Source organism: Phyllostomus hastatus, unplaced genomic scaffold (assembly GCF_019186645.2).
Source record: "Phyllostomus hastatus isolate PE091 unplaced genomic scaffold, TTU_PhHast_1.1 phas_contig_150, whole genome shotgun sequence".
Taxonomy (NCBI): Eukaryota; Metazoa; Chordata; class Mammalia; order Chiroptera; family Phyllostomidae; genus Phyllostomus; species Phyllostomus hastatus.
In genome coordinates, this window is record NW_025333611.1 from 34,891,650 (window position 1) to 34,907,735 (window position 16,086).

Consider the following 16,086-nt stretch of genomic DNA (forward strand, 5'->3'; position numbering starts at 1 on the left):
ACTGTTCATATTTTTTATCTTCTTTTTCTTAGATAAGTTCCTTTAATGTTTCATATAATAAGGGCTTGGTGATGATGAACTCCTTTAACTTGACCTTATCTGAGATGCACTTTATCTGCCCTTCCATGCTAAATGAAAAGCTTGGCTGGATAGAGCAATCTTGGATGTAGGTCCTTGCCTTTCATGACTTGGAATACTTCTTTCCAGCCCCTTCTTGCCTGGAAGGTCTCTTTTGAGAAATCAGCTGACAGTTCTAATGGGAACTCCTTTGTAGGTGACTGTCTCCTTATCTCTTGCTGCTTCTAGGATTCTCTCCTTCGTTTTTACCTTGGCTATTGTAATTATGATGCGCCTTGGTGTGTTCCTCCTTGGGTCCAACTTCTTTGGGACTCTCTGAGCTTCCTAGACTTCCTGGAAGTCTATTTCCTTTGCCAGGTGGGGGAAGTTCTCCTTTATTATTTGTTCAGATAAGTTTTCCACTTGTTGTTCTTCCTCTTCACCTTCTGGTAGCCCTATGATTCGGATGTTGGAATGTTTAAAGTTGTTTGGAGGTTCCTAAGCCTCTCCTCATTTTTTTGAATTCTTGTTTCTTTATTCTGTTCTGATTGGATGTTTACTTTTTCCTCCTGCTCCACATCATTGATTTGAGTCCTGGTTTCCTTCCCATCACTGTTGGTTCAGTGTATATTTTGCTTTTATTTCACTTTACATAGCCCTCACTTCTTCCTCTATTTTGTGACCATACACAGCCATTTCTGTGAGCCTCCTGATTACTTGTTTTGAACTCTGCATCTGATAGGTTGGCTATGTCTTCATTGCTTAGTTGTGTTTTTGAAGCTTTGATCTTTTCTTTCATTTGGGCCATAATTTCTTTGTCTTGGTGCAGCTGTTACATAGTAAGGGGCGGAGTCTCAGGTATTCACCAGGGCAGGGCAACCCACTTTGCTGCCTTGTGGTGCTGTCTGTGGGGGAGGGGCCTGAGAGGAAAAATGTTACTTGCTGAGCTCTCAGCTGGCTTTCAGTCACTTCTACTCCCCACAAGCAAATTGGACCCTTCTGGTGCTTATTTCTGTTAGATGGTTTTGTGTAGATTCTAGGACCCTGTGGTTCTCTCCAACAGACTCTCCTATGAGACTGCGAGTTTTTCCCACCACCACAATTCCCAAAGGTTTTTTCAGTCAGAAGTTTTGAGGCTTTATTTCCCTGTGCTAGAACTGTGGGTTGTGTGGTCTCTGTCGCTCCCCAGTTGTTTCTCCCAGTTTATCCACAGGCAGATGTGGGACTGGCTGGTCTGCTGGCTGGTCCCCGCCCCATCCTCCAGCCACCACCTTGCTGTGCCTCCTCTACACCCCTCCTACCAATCTAGAGGAATGTTTCTTCTTTAACTCCTTAGTGGTTGGGCTTTCATACAATTCGATTTTCTGGCAGTTGCAGTTGTTTTCTGTTCTTATATTTTTTGTTGTTCTTCTTTTGGTTGTGCGAGGAGGCAAAGTGTTATCTACCTACGCCTCCATCTTGGCCAGAAGTCTTCTCTTTGTGGTTATATATGCCCATATCTTGGTTTCTTTAGAAAAAATCTTAAGGAGTAGAATTGCTAAATCAAAATATCTCTGTGCTGTTTTGTTTTCCTTGTATGAGTTAGAGTGTACAGATTTTGTGTGTGTTTTGATTACTGGCTTATTCTAGTCTCCGCTTGAGTGTTCTCTTCCCATGTTTTTTGGTGTCTGAAAGTTGTCCTTTGAGGATATGCTGGTTTCCTGAGTGGCCAGGAAGAGCAGTAGTCAGTCACACTGCTTGGGATCCTGTCCATTTGATGGCTTTAAATAAAGACTGGCATTTTTGCATGCAAAGGTTTATATAGCAAGTTTTGGGTGCTTATCCTACTAAGTACCATCAGGAATTTGGCAGATAATGGGAGGAGAAGAACTAAGTTGATTCAAATTTAGATAAAACTGATTTCCCTGACCAGGAATCAAACCCGGAACCTTTTGGTGCACGGGAGGATGCTACAACCAGCTAAGCCAGCCATGCAGAGCAAGAGAACCATAATTTTAATGTGAAAGGTTTCTTTTTATGTTAAAAAGAACATCTCTATTACAGTAATAACATTTTTGAAACTCCTTTGGGTATAGCTGTCAGAGCTTGCTACACATTTAAATGCCTCCAAATTTCTCAGGGATTTCAGAGCTTCAATTTTTTTACAAGGGTGTATTTGATATTCAGAAAAAGCAAAATAGTTATTGGAAGCAATATTCGATGACTAAGATGGGTAATTAAGCCAAGTAGAAATAGTCTAGTTATAGTGATTTTCAACCTTTTTCATTTCATGGCACACATAAACTAATTAAAAATTCCATGGAACACACAAAAATATATTTTTTGTCAATCTAATGACAAAAACAAGTATAATTTTTATTGATTTACAAATAATAATGATCGTAATTACCATATTTTGCTGAATATAATGCACTCCTATGTATAATGTACCCCCACGATTTTGGCCCACACTTTTGGGGGGAAATATTTTTCATTTTAATTTTTTATTTCAATTATTTATTTATATTTAGAAACTTGTGTTTTTGTATTGTAAAGGAATTTTAGCATTTATTTTTTAACATATTAAGGTACAAGAAATTTTATGTAACAGATAATTATAAAGAACAGCAAGGTATTTCAGGCACTACCCACGTATAATGTGCATCCTTATTTTCCCCTCAAGAGTTTGGGCAAAAAAAATGTGTTTTATACACAGCAAAATAGGGAACTTACCTTTTTGCTTCAAAGTGACTTTAAAAATCAGGCACCTATATGAGGAATTAATCAGTCAGGCACAACCTTATTATGAATGTGACCAGTAAGATGCAACTCTGTTACATGGTCTCTGTATTTATTGTTCAAGACAGGGCATTCATACCGAACAATTATTGTATTTTCTGTTATCATTATTTTTATTTGAAACTCAAGTGAAAAGAGGTCAGTGCATCTGATTAAATAGTAAGGAATTGCATATTTTACAAATTCTTGCATGCCCTGGCTGGCGTAGCTTGGTTGGTTTTACTATTGTCCTGTAAAGCAAAAGGCTATGGGTTCTCTTCCCAGTAAGGGCACATGCCTGGCTTGTGGGTTGGGACCCCAGTTGGGGCATGTACAAGAGGCTACCAATTGATGTTTTTCCCCCTCCCTGTCTCAGCCCTTTCACCTCTGTCTAAAAATTAGTAAGTATCACCTTGAGTGAGAAGAAAAAATAAAAATAAAATAATAATCATAAAAAAATTCTGTGCACACTGGTTGAAAATCACTGGTCTGGTATGTAGATGAACTGTCTTTCTTGAATCCTTCCTTCACTAAATATATGATTGGGGTTTTTCAACCAAAGCTTTTGTGCTTTGGTTGCTTTATATCTAAAAATGAGGGTGGTAGTGTCAGGTCTGCCTGTCTTACTAAATTACTTGGAAATATACAAGGGGGGGACCCAAAAACCCAGAATTATCTTCTGGAGGGTGGGCCCTTATAGTACAGGCTTCCCACCTAGGCAAGTGTCCTATGAACCTATTTGTTTCTGTGTAGCAGCTGGTGTTGTTGTGAGAGGCTGTGTTCGACTTCAGTGAATTTTTTTATTATATTTTATTGATAATGCAATTACAGTTGTCCTGATTTTTCCCCTTTTCCACCCCTCCACCCAGTACATGCCATTCCCTCAGGCAGTCCCCACACTATTGTTCATGTCCATGGGTCATGCATACAAGTTCTCTGGCTACTCCATTTCCTGTACTGTACTTTACATCCCCTAAGCTATTCTGTAACTGCATATTTGTACTTCTTCATCCCCTCACCTCTTCACTCATTCCCCCACACATCCCTCACATCTGGCGACCGTCAAAATGCGCTCTCTGTCCATGATTCGGTCTCTGTTCTTGCTTGCCTAGTTTATTTGTTTTTACATTCAATTGTTGATTTGTATTTTTTGCCATTTATTTTATTGGTTGTAGTTCTGATCTTTTTCTTAAATAAGTCTCTTTAACATTTCATAGTGATGATCTCCTTTAGTGTTTGCTTCCTGGGAAGCTCTTTTATGTGCCCTCTAATTCTAAATGATATCTTTGCCGGGTTGAGCAATCTTGGCTATAGGCCCCTGTGTTTCATGACTTTGAATATTTCTTGCCAATCTTGTCTGGCCTGCAAAGTTTCCCTTGAGAAATCAGCTAACAGTCTTAATGAGAACTCCCCTGTAGGTAACTGACTGCTTTTGCTGCTTTTAAAATTCTCTCTTTTTCTTTAACCTTTGGTGTTTTAATAATGATGTATGTTTTTATTATATTTTAATATAAAAATACTGGAGTGGGCCTCTTTGCATCCATCTCTCTTTGCTTCCTACATTTGCATGTCTATTTCCTTCACCAAATTAGGGAGATTTTCTTTTACTATTTTTTCAAATAGATTTCCAGTTTCTTGCTCTTTCTCTTCTCCTTTTGGCACCCCTATTATGCCATTGTTGGACCTCTTAGTTGTCCCAGAGGCTGCTTATACTATCCTAATTTTTTTAGATTCTTTTTTCTTCTTCTTTGTTCTGACTGGTTGTTTTTTGCTTCTTTATGTTCCAAATCATTGATTTGATTCTCAACTTCATCCATTCTACTGTTATTACCCTGTATAATGTTCTTATTTCAATTAGTGTTTCCTTCCTTCCTGATTGGATCTTTATTACGCTGCTGAGGTCCTCACTAAGTTCCTTGAGCATCCTTATTACCAATATTTTGAACTCTGCATCTGATAGATTGCTTATCTCCATTTTGTTTAGTTCTTTTTCTGGAGTTTTGATCTGTTCTTTCATTTGAGCCATGTTTCTCTGTCTCCTCATTTTGGCAGCATCCCTGTGTTTGTTTCTATGTATTAGGTAGAGCTTCTTTGACTCTGTCTTGGTAGTGTGGCCTAATATAGTAGGTGTCCTGTAGAGTCCAGTGGTACAGCCTCTCCTATCACCCAAGCTGGGTACTGGAGCTGTGCCCTCTGTGTTGGCTGAGTACACCCTCCTCTTGTAGTTGAACCTTGGTTGCTGTTGGCTGGTCCGTGGGAGGGATTTACCTAGGCCAGTCTGCTGCAAGGACTGCCTTTGACCAATTACCACCAACCTCTGCCCTCCATGGAGGACCAGCTGTGCAGGGGCAGGGTGGTGGTGCTCTCACATGGTCTGTAGGTGTCCACTGGGTGCACTGGCCCTGGGGTTTTCCAGGTGGTGCAGGCCACGTTCAGTCTGGAACTATTTTGTCTGGGGCACCCTGTCTGAGCTATAAAGCAATCTGAAATGGCTGCTACTTGTGCTGGGCTTGGAGATTCCCAGGAGAAGCCAATTTGTGAATCTAATCTGGCTGTTGCTAGGGCTCACTGAAGCCACCTGTTGCTTGTTTGATAGGATTTAGGAGCCAAAACCAGCCATTCATATGGAAAAGCAGCTTTGCTGGGCCTGGTAAGTTTGGTGGGGCAGAGTCTCTGGGAATCTCCAAGATGGGTCAAACAGTGTTATCCAGGTTGATGGAGCCCCAGATATGGCACCAGTTCCCTCACTCTGTGCAGGGAGGGCTTAGAAAGGGGACAGTGGCAGTGCTCGCCTTGATGCCAGACACTTCAGTCTCTCCCAGTATGCCATTGGTGCCTTTCAAGCTGCTACTCTGGTGCTGGAGCTCAGAGGGAATGAGTGAATAGGTGAGTCCTTGTGTGAGTTCTTTAAGAGGAACTGCTTGGGGCTCTAGAAGTTTCTTCCACCAACTCAAGCACCACTGGTTTTTGCAGCCAGAAGTTTTGAGGAGTTATCTTCCTGGCACTGGAATCCTGGGCTGAGGTATGGGGCTGGGACTCCTTGCTCCCAAAATATCACTCCTGAATTTTTATGTACCGTATGTGGATGAGGGACTAGCCCTTTCCTTGTCTGTGCCCCTCCTACCAGTCTGGAAGGATGTAGTTTCTTTAATTCCATGGTTGTCAGACTTCTATGCAAGTCTGATGGTTCTAAGTCTTGGTTGTTCTGTATTTTATTTGTAATTTTGTTGTGGTTGTGTGAAGAGGCACAAGCCATGTCTGCCTGTGCCACCACCTTGACTGGGAGTCCCCATGAATTTTTTTTGAAAACTCTTGTCATGTGTGCCCATTTCATGATTGGTGATTTACAGGTGCACCTGCCCACAGTGCACTGACAGGTCAGCAGCTCTCGACCCAAAACAGCATGAACCCTGTGTCCCACCCTCCCTGCTTACCCGATCTTGCCACTAGCGACTTTTTTTGGTTTACCTGATGAAAAAAGTCCTCAAAGGGAAATGCTTTGCTGATGTGGAAGAGGTGGGGGAAAAATGGCAGAAGCACTAAAAGGCATCAAAATTGATGAGTTTCAAAACTGAGCAGTTGGAAAAACATCTCAGTAGGTGTATTGCATGAAATGGAGAGTATTTTGAGGTTAGAGTATTTTGAAGTTGAAACATGTAGGAATAAACACACAATTTTTTCATAAATAACTTATGGGTTTTTGGGGTGGTCCCCCTCGTATGTTTACACCCACAGTCTAATCATTCAGTAGTATTTAGATTCTTCCTCTCCAGTGCCCTCCTCTCAGTCTCCTCATGCCATTCCTTTGTTTAGTGTTCACTGCTGTTCTTTCTGTAACTGTTGTGATAGCAATTTTTCACACTCTCCCAGCCAGCTTTTATTATAGGACCAGTATTTTTTCATTTTAAGAGAGTTGGAATGTTTTAAATTGAGAAGTATCATTTTAAATTTCTGAGGATAATGACCACAAAGTATTTTTTCTGGGTAATACATGTATTAATTTATAAACAGAAGTGTAGATAGAATTTTTTATTTTGAACAGTTTTGAGTTTATATGTACATAAATCTCTTCTGCATTTTGCCCCAGTCTACCTTTTCAGCCTTCTGGCCCCATTATTTTGTTGGAGGTGCCTTCCTATGGTCCTGTTCTCTCTTCCTGGAAGATTCTTTTTTTTTTTTAATGTATTTTATTGATTATGCTATTACAGTTGTCCCATTTCCCCCTTTCTCTCCCCTCCCCCTTGTACCCCCTCTCCCACCCACGTTCCCCCCCTTTAGTTCATGTCCATGTGTCATACTTATGAGTTCTTTAGCTTCTACATTTCCCGTACTGTTCTTGCCCTCCCCCTATCTATTTTCAACCTACATTCTATGCTACTTCTTCTCTATACCTTTTTCCCCCCTCTCTTCCTCCCACCCCCCCTGCTGCTAGCCCTCCATGTGCCCTCCATTTCTGTGGTTCTGTTCCTGTTCTAGTTGTTTACTTAGTTTCTTTTGGTTTTGCTTTAGGTGTGGCTGTTAATAATTGTGAGTTTGCTGTCCTTTTACTATACATGTCTTTTTCTTCATCTTCTTTTCTTAGATAAGTCCCTTTAGCATTTCATAAAATAAGGGCTTGGTGATGATGAACTCCTTTAGCTTGACCTTATCTGAAAAGCACTTTATCTTCCCTTCCATTCTAAATGAGAGCTTGGCTGGATAGCGCAATCTGGGATGTAGGTCCTTGTCTTTCATGACTTGGAATATTTCTTTCCAGCCCCTTCTTGCCTGGAAGGTCTCTTTGGAGAAATCAGCTGACAGTCTGATGGGAACTCCTTTGTAGGTTACTGTCCCCTTATCTCTTGCTGCTTCTAGGATTCTCTCCTTCATTTTTACCTTGGCTATTGTAATTATGATGTGCCTTGGTGTGTTTCTTCTTGGGTCCAACTTCTTTGGGGCTCTCTGAGCTTCTTGGATTTCTTGGAAGACTGTTCCCTTTGCCAGATGGGGGGAAGTTCTCCTTCATTATTTGTTCAAATACGTGCTCCATCTGTTGCTTTTCTCCTTCCTGTTCTGGTACCCCTATAATTCGGATGTTGGAACGTTTAAAGGTGTCCTGGATGCTCTTAAGCTTCTCCTCGATTTTTTGAATTCTTATTTCATTATGCTTTCCTGCTTGGTTGATTCTATCTTCCTTCTGGTCCACTGTATTGTTTTGAGACTCAGATTCCTTCCTTTCACTATTGGCTATCCTCCGCGTATCTTCCTGCATCTCTTTTATGGCAACCTGCATCCTTTCATCTAAATTGCGCCCAAAATCAACCAATTCCGTGAGCTTTCTGATCACCAGTGTTTTGAACTGTGCATCTGATAGATTGGCTATTTCTTGGTCGCTCAAAAGGATGAGTCCTGGGGGACTGATCTGTTCTGTTGGATACATGTCTTACGTCTTTCCCTGCCTCTAGTCGCTCTTGTAACGGTAGGGGGGCAGAGCCTTAGGTGTTCACCGGGGCTGGGCACCCCAGTCGCTAGATTGTGACGTTATATGTGTGGGTGGGGGCGGGAGCGGGAGGGGACAATGGCGATAGTTTCGTTCTCCTGGGCTCAGGCCCTTCCTTGGGATCCTGGGCTGCGAGCTCTGCCCTGGTCCACAATCGCTGCCCCACTGGGTCCGCCAGCCACAGCTTGCGTACTCAGGTATCACCGCTGTGTTCTTGCGCCCCGGATGGCTGTAGAGCCAATTTCGCGCCAAATTTTCCCCGACCTCCGCACGCCGCCCACCCGCGCCTGCCCCGCGCCCGCCCGGCGCCCACCCGGCTCGTCGTCTTTTACCAGTCTGGATATATGGGTTTACTTCAACTTCTTGGCTGTCCAACTTCCATTCAGATAAATCCTGTGAGTTCTGAGTGATATTCTGTCTGTAAATTATTGTTGTTCTAATCTTGGTTGTGTGAGGAGGCACGGTGCGTCCACCTATTCCTCCATCTTGCCGGAAGTCCGGAAGATTCTTATAGGCTTCTTCACTTGAGGTGACTCTGTTCTTTGATGAATCAGTTTGAATGTGAACTTGCCATTTGCTCCTGTAATCCATAATGGCCTCCTACCATGTCCTCCTGCCAAAGTCCCACTCAGCTCCCAGGACTCCGTTCACCTGTGACCTCTTTGGAGAAGGCTTCCCTGACATTTTTCATCCATAGAGCACACTTCCCATTGGGCCCGTAGGATATTATACTTATTACTAACTGAAGTATGCTCTTGCAGCTCTGCTCTACTCTAAGGATACCAGAAAACAAGATACTTATTTAAGAATTTCTTAAATGTCCATTTTTATGTAAAGTTGATTGTGTTTTAAATCCTAAAATGGTGAATGTTTTTCAGATATAATGAGTCGAATTTTTAAGAGTGGTATATATGTCAAGTTCAACGGTAGAATTAAGTCAGGACCAGTAAGGGGAAGTATCTTAGTTTACCAAGGTCAAGCAGCAAGTATGCCTTTATTTAACTTTAAATGAGTCTCTGGACTATCAGACAACATTCATGCTCAGTTATTTTTATAGAAACATTATTGTCCCAAATATAAATCTTGACATTCTTCAGAGGTTAAAAAAATTCGTCAGCGTTTGCATACTTTCATTATGAAGTTATAGTCCTTTCTCCCTCCCCATCTCCTCTTCCTCTTCCCTCCTACTGCCCCCCCCCACCCACACACACACCTTCCTCTTTATAAAAGCATTGAGGAAATGTCATCAGCTGAGGATTCAAAACAGTTGACAACAGCCAACACAACATTGGCTGTCTGGTGTGAATGAATTCTTTTTGTCAGATCAGAAAAACATTTTTTGGTGTCCCACAGAATTTTGGTAGTTCTTATGTGACATGAGATGAGAATGTTTAAAATCATTGCTATAGTTTATTGTTCTGGGATAGTGTAGCAGGTAGTTGGTATAGTATGATACTCTAAAACCCACTGTTCCACTTTGGGCTCACAAATTACTAATGCAGCAAGGAGCTCTTTCTCATTTGCTGCTTCTCTGATTGCACCTTATGCTCCCTGCTCTCCTGCAGTGTTCCATGTTTTGTTTGGATCGAGAACGTATATAGAGAGATTAAGATAACATTTGTCAGGGCAGCTGAATTAAGAGGTAACTACGAGGACCAGATCGCTTAACCCCCTCTATGTTGGCATGTTGGCACACTGAATAGTGGCTAGAGACTTCACTTGACCGTGGTTGTGACACCTTGAGGATTTTAGCAAAATGTGATTTTCTTTCGTGGATTCTATGTGTGTCTTATTAATGAAGTCATTTCCTGCAGAAAGAAATAGAATCCTACCTCACCATCTTCCCGACCCGTTCATGAGGATTTGGGTTCAAACATATGTTTGCTGAGATCTCCTTGTGGAGAGTATCTTAATTCTGTTGAGGCTGCTATAACAATACCACAGACTCAGTGGCTTATAAACAACACAGATTTATTTCTCACAATTCTGGAGGTAGATTCCTGACCTCTCGCTGTCTCCTCACATGGTAGAAGGAGCTAGGGAGCTCTGAGGTCTTTTATAAGGATACTTACCCTTATCATGCAGGCTTCTTCCTCATGACCTGATCACCTTCCAAAGACCCCACCTCTGATACCGTCACCTTGGGAGTTAGGGTTTCTAGACATGACTTTGGTGGGACGCAAACCTTCAGACCATAGCAGCACCCCAACATTTGTCTCAGAACAACCCATTTGGACTTCCAAAGAAACTAATGCAGATAAGTAAGGTCTTTGATACGGTAGGTTAATCAGTCAGAGCCTCGGTGTAATGTGATAGAATCGACATTTAACTAGGAAGCAGATGATACAGGTTTTTCTTTCTCAAGAGCTAACTTGCCATTTTAAGGAATATGTAAGACCCTTAGTCCCTGCATTGTGTGTGGGAAGTGAACTAGATAAGAAGTTGGGGTTTTTTTGGTCTTGTTTTGTTAATGTACAGACTGCCAACTTGTTGTGTCCACATGGTAGAAGAGGGCTCAGGAGCTCTCTGGGGTCCGGAATCTTCTTTTACTTCTAATGTGAGGAAGTTTGTATGTGGAGCCTTTGCTAACCTCACTTGTGTGAAAGGTAGTGAGTGCTGAGCGGACAGCCTCTGAGGTCCCACCCCACCTCTGAGAGCCTCACCCAGCGGACCACCCGGAGTGCTCTGCACTGGTGTGTTCTTTGTGATGCTTCCAACCTTAAAACCAGTGAGGACTTTTCTTTTTCTATTTACAATTGTCTGGCATCTCCCAGGAGAATTCTTCCCCTCCTTTGTCTCCTGGGAAATATGTAGAATGTAGATAGGAGGTTTTTTTACCTAGTTCAATGGACAGAGAATGAGCAGAGGGGTGGCATTGGAGTCAAACTAAGTGGGACATATGATAGCCTACAAAAGATTTTTTTTAAATTGTGAAACAAAATGCTCATTGTAAAAATGTAAAAACATATAGAAGAATATAAGGAAGGAAATAAATTTGCTGTAATTCTCAAACCCAGAGATAGCTAGTGTTGCTAATGATTTTTAAATGTATCATGATTAATTCAAATCTTTTAACTAATTTAGATAATGTTGAATAATTAGCTATATATCCTGACTTTCCACTTCTTATACAATTAGATTTTTCCCTAAACATTATTTTTAATATTAGTATTAGTGTAGCAGAGTATTCATGCAGCTCCCTACTTTTCTCCTATTACAAACAACTTGTATGAATAAATCTGTATATAATTTTTTCCCCTTTGGATTGATTCATAGAAGTTAAGTTACTGGGTTAAGGGTATGAAAATTATTTTTAAGGCCTATGTAAGTATCACTGACTTCCAAGTAGTCATATTTAAAATCATTTCATCATTTACTCCGTATGAATTACAGGAGTGTTAGGAGGAGGAGGAGGAAGGCTGAACATACCTCTCTGGTTGTTCAGATCAGTCCTCCCTCCCGCAGAGGTGACGCCGATCCTTGTGGATCTGCCCAAGAGCTGGAATCAGGAAGGTTTTGGTCATACTTGAAACACTTTGCACAATGATTGCTGAAGACAGCTCTTTTGAAAATTGTTTGCAGCAACTCTGATACTGATGTATACCAGTGGTCTAACGTAACGATTGGCGAGAGCATTCCAGTTGAAAGGGGAGTAACTCCTGAGACATAGCAAACAGATTAATGCTGATTGTTACTGCCTTTTAGTTGGATTTGCTATCTACTCAACAACTAAGCCGTGTTCTGCATTTGACTTCGCTAGTACTAGAAAATGCAGTATTTAAAACCAGAGAAGTGATTGATGTAAAGGTAATCTCTGATATATTTGGAATTTACAGACAGAAACAGTATTTTCAATTATTTTCTTTTTTAAATGCAATTTCTCCAGTCATGTTTATATATAGCTCTATTTTAATTATTAGACAGATCTTTATCGAAGAACATCATACACCGTGTTACAGCTTTACATTAGGTTTGCATATAGTATGTATTTATGTGTGCGTGTGAGTGAATGAAAAATGCTTGATATAACTGCACAGTGCTGGGGAAGATAGAAGCATGGTGGTGCCTTTTTATTGTTCCTTTAGTTTCACTGATTCTAATTATAGAAGCTTACATCACCTTAGTGGATGATGAAGGCTGCCCTCTCCCTCTTTGCTTTTTCTTCCTCGACCACTCCCTGAGGATGGATCGTATTTCATAGTGCATATGTGTCCTGCTGGTGGCTTAGACCGGGTTCTCAACAACATGGTGCTGATCATTTAGTGGAGAGAGATGACAGTGTGCTGAAGCACACTGTTCTTTACAGAGGAAAGGGAGGGAGAGTGTTGGTGCTCTGGCTTCCCTCCTTCAGAAGGGCTAAGGAATAGATAGGATGCTGTTTAAAAGCAGGAATTCCTAAGGGGCACCCGTAATTAGAGTTAACCATATTCTGATAAGTACAGAGGTTCATTTCATATGTTCAAGTTAACCAAGGGAGGTGGGTGGGAAGGGGTTGAAAGCTTGCTGTAATCCTTTGTAAGAGCTTCTATGTTACCTCCGACATTGTAGTAAAGTGTCATTCCTTCATTTTTCCAAAAAGGATTCAGGTATTTTTACTATATAAATCAGTTCATTTAACAATTTATACTTGAAAGACCAAATACAAGTAAAATATATAAATGAGTGGCCTATTTATTTTATTTAGAAAAACTATGTAATTTTTCTTTTGTTCCTCACCTCCTTTGGTTTGGCTTCTCTAAATTGTGATTATATTTCACTGGGCCAGTGTATAAAACTGTGCCTATGCCTGAGATTACTGTAAATGTGGATTTTGTTGTTGGTTTTTGGTTTTCATAATGTTTAGAATGTATGTCTTCTGCTAACTTTTATCCATGATGACCATATTCCCCTTCTTTTTAGTGTGGTTATTTATTGAAATAAAGGGAATATTTATTGTTTAGTAACTATCAGAACCTCATTTTTGGCTTTTTCTGTAGTATGATTTCAAATATTTTATTCTGTATTTTCATTTGGAAATAATTTATACAGTTGGCATACATTTTTATTGTTAACTATATAGCATTTACTTTTTCATAAAAATACCTTGTAATGGTTTGTTTGAAACTTTGCAAAAAGCTAACGTGCATTGATTGCTTTATTTTGTAGTAGTGTGAAGAACCTCTTGAAAGGTAAAGATTTCATCAATGTGGCTTAGCACTGTGCATTTCACATGCAGGAGAAATGTGTTTTTTGGCGTTGGGGAGGATGTATTCTTAAATGGATGTCCTGTGGTGACGGTTCCTGGACAGTGTGCAGATCTGGGAGGGTGTGCTCCCGAGCTGCAGTTACTTCCTTTGAATTGGTAAGATAATGGGATGAGATCGAGATAGAATTCTAAAAGTGATGGGAGTAAAAACTGTTTATTCACCAGATCATATATATTTGTAGTTATTTGGTAAATTACTGACTTCTTTTCAAAAGATGTTTATTTCTTCCTTCAGTAATTAAAAGATTAAACCATTATTCCTGGAGAAAGAGTGTGGTGTAGTGTGTTCTCGGAGTGGTAGTAGATTCATATGTTGAATGTAGAATCGAGCCTGTTTCTTTCACAGAAGTGCTGCCGGGGGAGATTTGGCATGCCAGATTCACCTTACAGTTCCCTAGACTGGCAGATACTAGGAGAGGATTGGTAGAACGAGGAAAAGGATGATGTCATCCTCACTTACAGGCCAAAATAAAGGAAAAGAGAGTTGTTCCTTTATTGAGTTGGTGTTTACTACTAGTTCTCACGTGGCCTTAGTGGATTGCATTTCAGCCGCGATTGGTTTTTAAAGCAGCTAGGAGAAGGCTGTCTTCCTTGCTCAGCTTGAGGTCCTCCTTTGTGTGCTGCCAACATGATTTGTAAAGAGGGGAAAGGTGCCCATTAGGGTTTTGCTTTTTGATTTGGTTGTAATTTATTCTCTTGGTACTATACATAATTATTGTCTGGCATTGAAATGGAAATGTTTTTGAGTCACATCATTAATGTTTATGTACAAAATGCTTGTCTTTTAGAAATTTATCTTTAGGAAATGTTTGGCATCATTACTTACGAAGTGCCTACTAATCATTTTTCTATTTAAAAAACTGAATAATTACAATTAGATTTCAGTTAATTTATTCTGGAATGCTTAACATTTTGTTGATATTCCAACCCATTGTAGTTTATTTAAATTAAGTAAGTTTAAAACAATACATTGGTCCTTGAAAATCAACCTGTACATATTTTCTGTGTGTTTTTACTTTCAGTAACTGGAGGCATGCTTATTTGTATTTGTGAGATTTAGTCTTATGCATAAATGCAAATTTGGGGTAGTCTTGGAATTTTTACAGAAAACAAATACTTGTTTTATGGAAACCAAAATTTATAAATGATCACATATTTTAAAAGCATGACTTGTCTTTGTTCAGAGTAATACTTAGTTTTACTAAAGTAAATGAGTTTTGTAAGTAGCAGCATAATTCAGATTGTCACCATAGTGTTGTTCAGAAAGTGACTCATACTTTGCCCAAGGATACTGAAGAATTTTTTTTCCCTCACAAAAAATGAGATGTTTCTATGATAGTCAGTTGAGTCCTTTGTAATAATCAGTTGATAATTTCTCCTCCTATGTTGCAAACCTTTTCCCCCAAAAGTAATATTAGGTTAATAAAGCAAAATAGTTCTGTTACTTTGCTGTGTTCATTGATTGTTATTCTCATAACTCTGCTGCCTGGAGGTGCACTAACTGTATTTTGCTGTGGGAAGTTATGTCTTCCTCTGACCAGTGGGAGGCAGCAGTGCAACCTAAGTGCAAAAACTTTATGGGAGTAGCTGCCTTGTGGCCAAAGCATGAAGAATAAGGGTGGCTACTAGAGGACTTGTATTTTCAGATTGGAGAGGGTGTGGCAAAATTAAAGGATTTTTAATGTAACTTCATGGGAAAAAATGAGATGTCTTTGTAGTCAAAGCTCAGTTTGGAGGCAGGCTTTACCATTTTCTTCTCTGATTCCTTCTGAGTTTTAGTGGCTTCCCATCTCTTTCTAGGAATTGAGCATTCGGCTATAGCAAAGTACCAAATTGCATAGATTATTCATCCTTAGAGGATTTGGTGCATGCTGCAAGTGGACTGCTGTGCTTGCCATTGAAATTCTGTTGTTTCCATTTAAAAGGACTAATTTACATACAAATCTTAGTTCTGGTTTTGATATTTTTAATGTTAATTTAGAGTGGTCCTAAAGATTATACCTTTAGGAAGTTTTGTAAGCAGAAAGCCCTGAATTAGCAGTGTTTCATGTAAGTGTGTGTAGCATCTGAGAACTAGGCTGCCTTATGCGTTTGCAATGCAAGAGTATCTTACCACAGCTAATTCTTTTCCCTTGGGGGGACAGTACTGTGTACAATTTGAATAATAATATCAGGAAATATGGCTTCCTAAATAAAGCTGTCTCAGTCCACAGAATTAAAAATTCAGATGGATTTTTAAAACTGTGAAGTAGAGGTGCTTATGCTAGTTTTTCCCCTTATAGAATTTAGCTTGCTGACATGTCTCATGGAATGATGTGAGTGTGTTTTTTTTTTAATAAATTGCTCATTGGGCTACATCTGCAGATACAGTAGCCAATTGATCTAATGCAGTTTCTGAAGGCTTTCTATACAGGTGATGTCATCCTTTTAGCTCTATTCTCCTCCCACTCGCTTTCCTTCTTATTAGATATTTCATCTTACTGCAGAGCATAGAATCAATAGGAGCTCCTCCTTAGGGAGCTGCTGTGAAACAGGCAAGGACAGTAGG

At 40.1% G+C, this 16,086-nt stretch overlaps 1 protein-coding gene across 4 annotated transcripts in view; it reads left to right on the forward strand.

Moving 5' to 3' along the window:
- Nucleotides 1–16,086, forward strand: part of RAPGEF6 (Rap guanine nucleotide exchange factor 6) — a 178,722-nt gene that overhangs the window by 65,305 nt on the left and 97,331 nt on the right. The gene's annotated exons all lie outside the window — the stretch shown is intronic.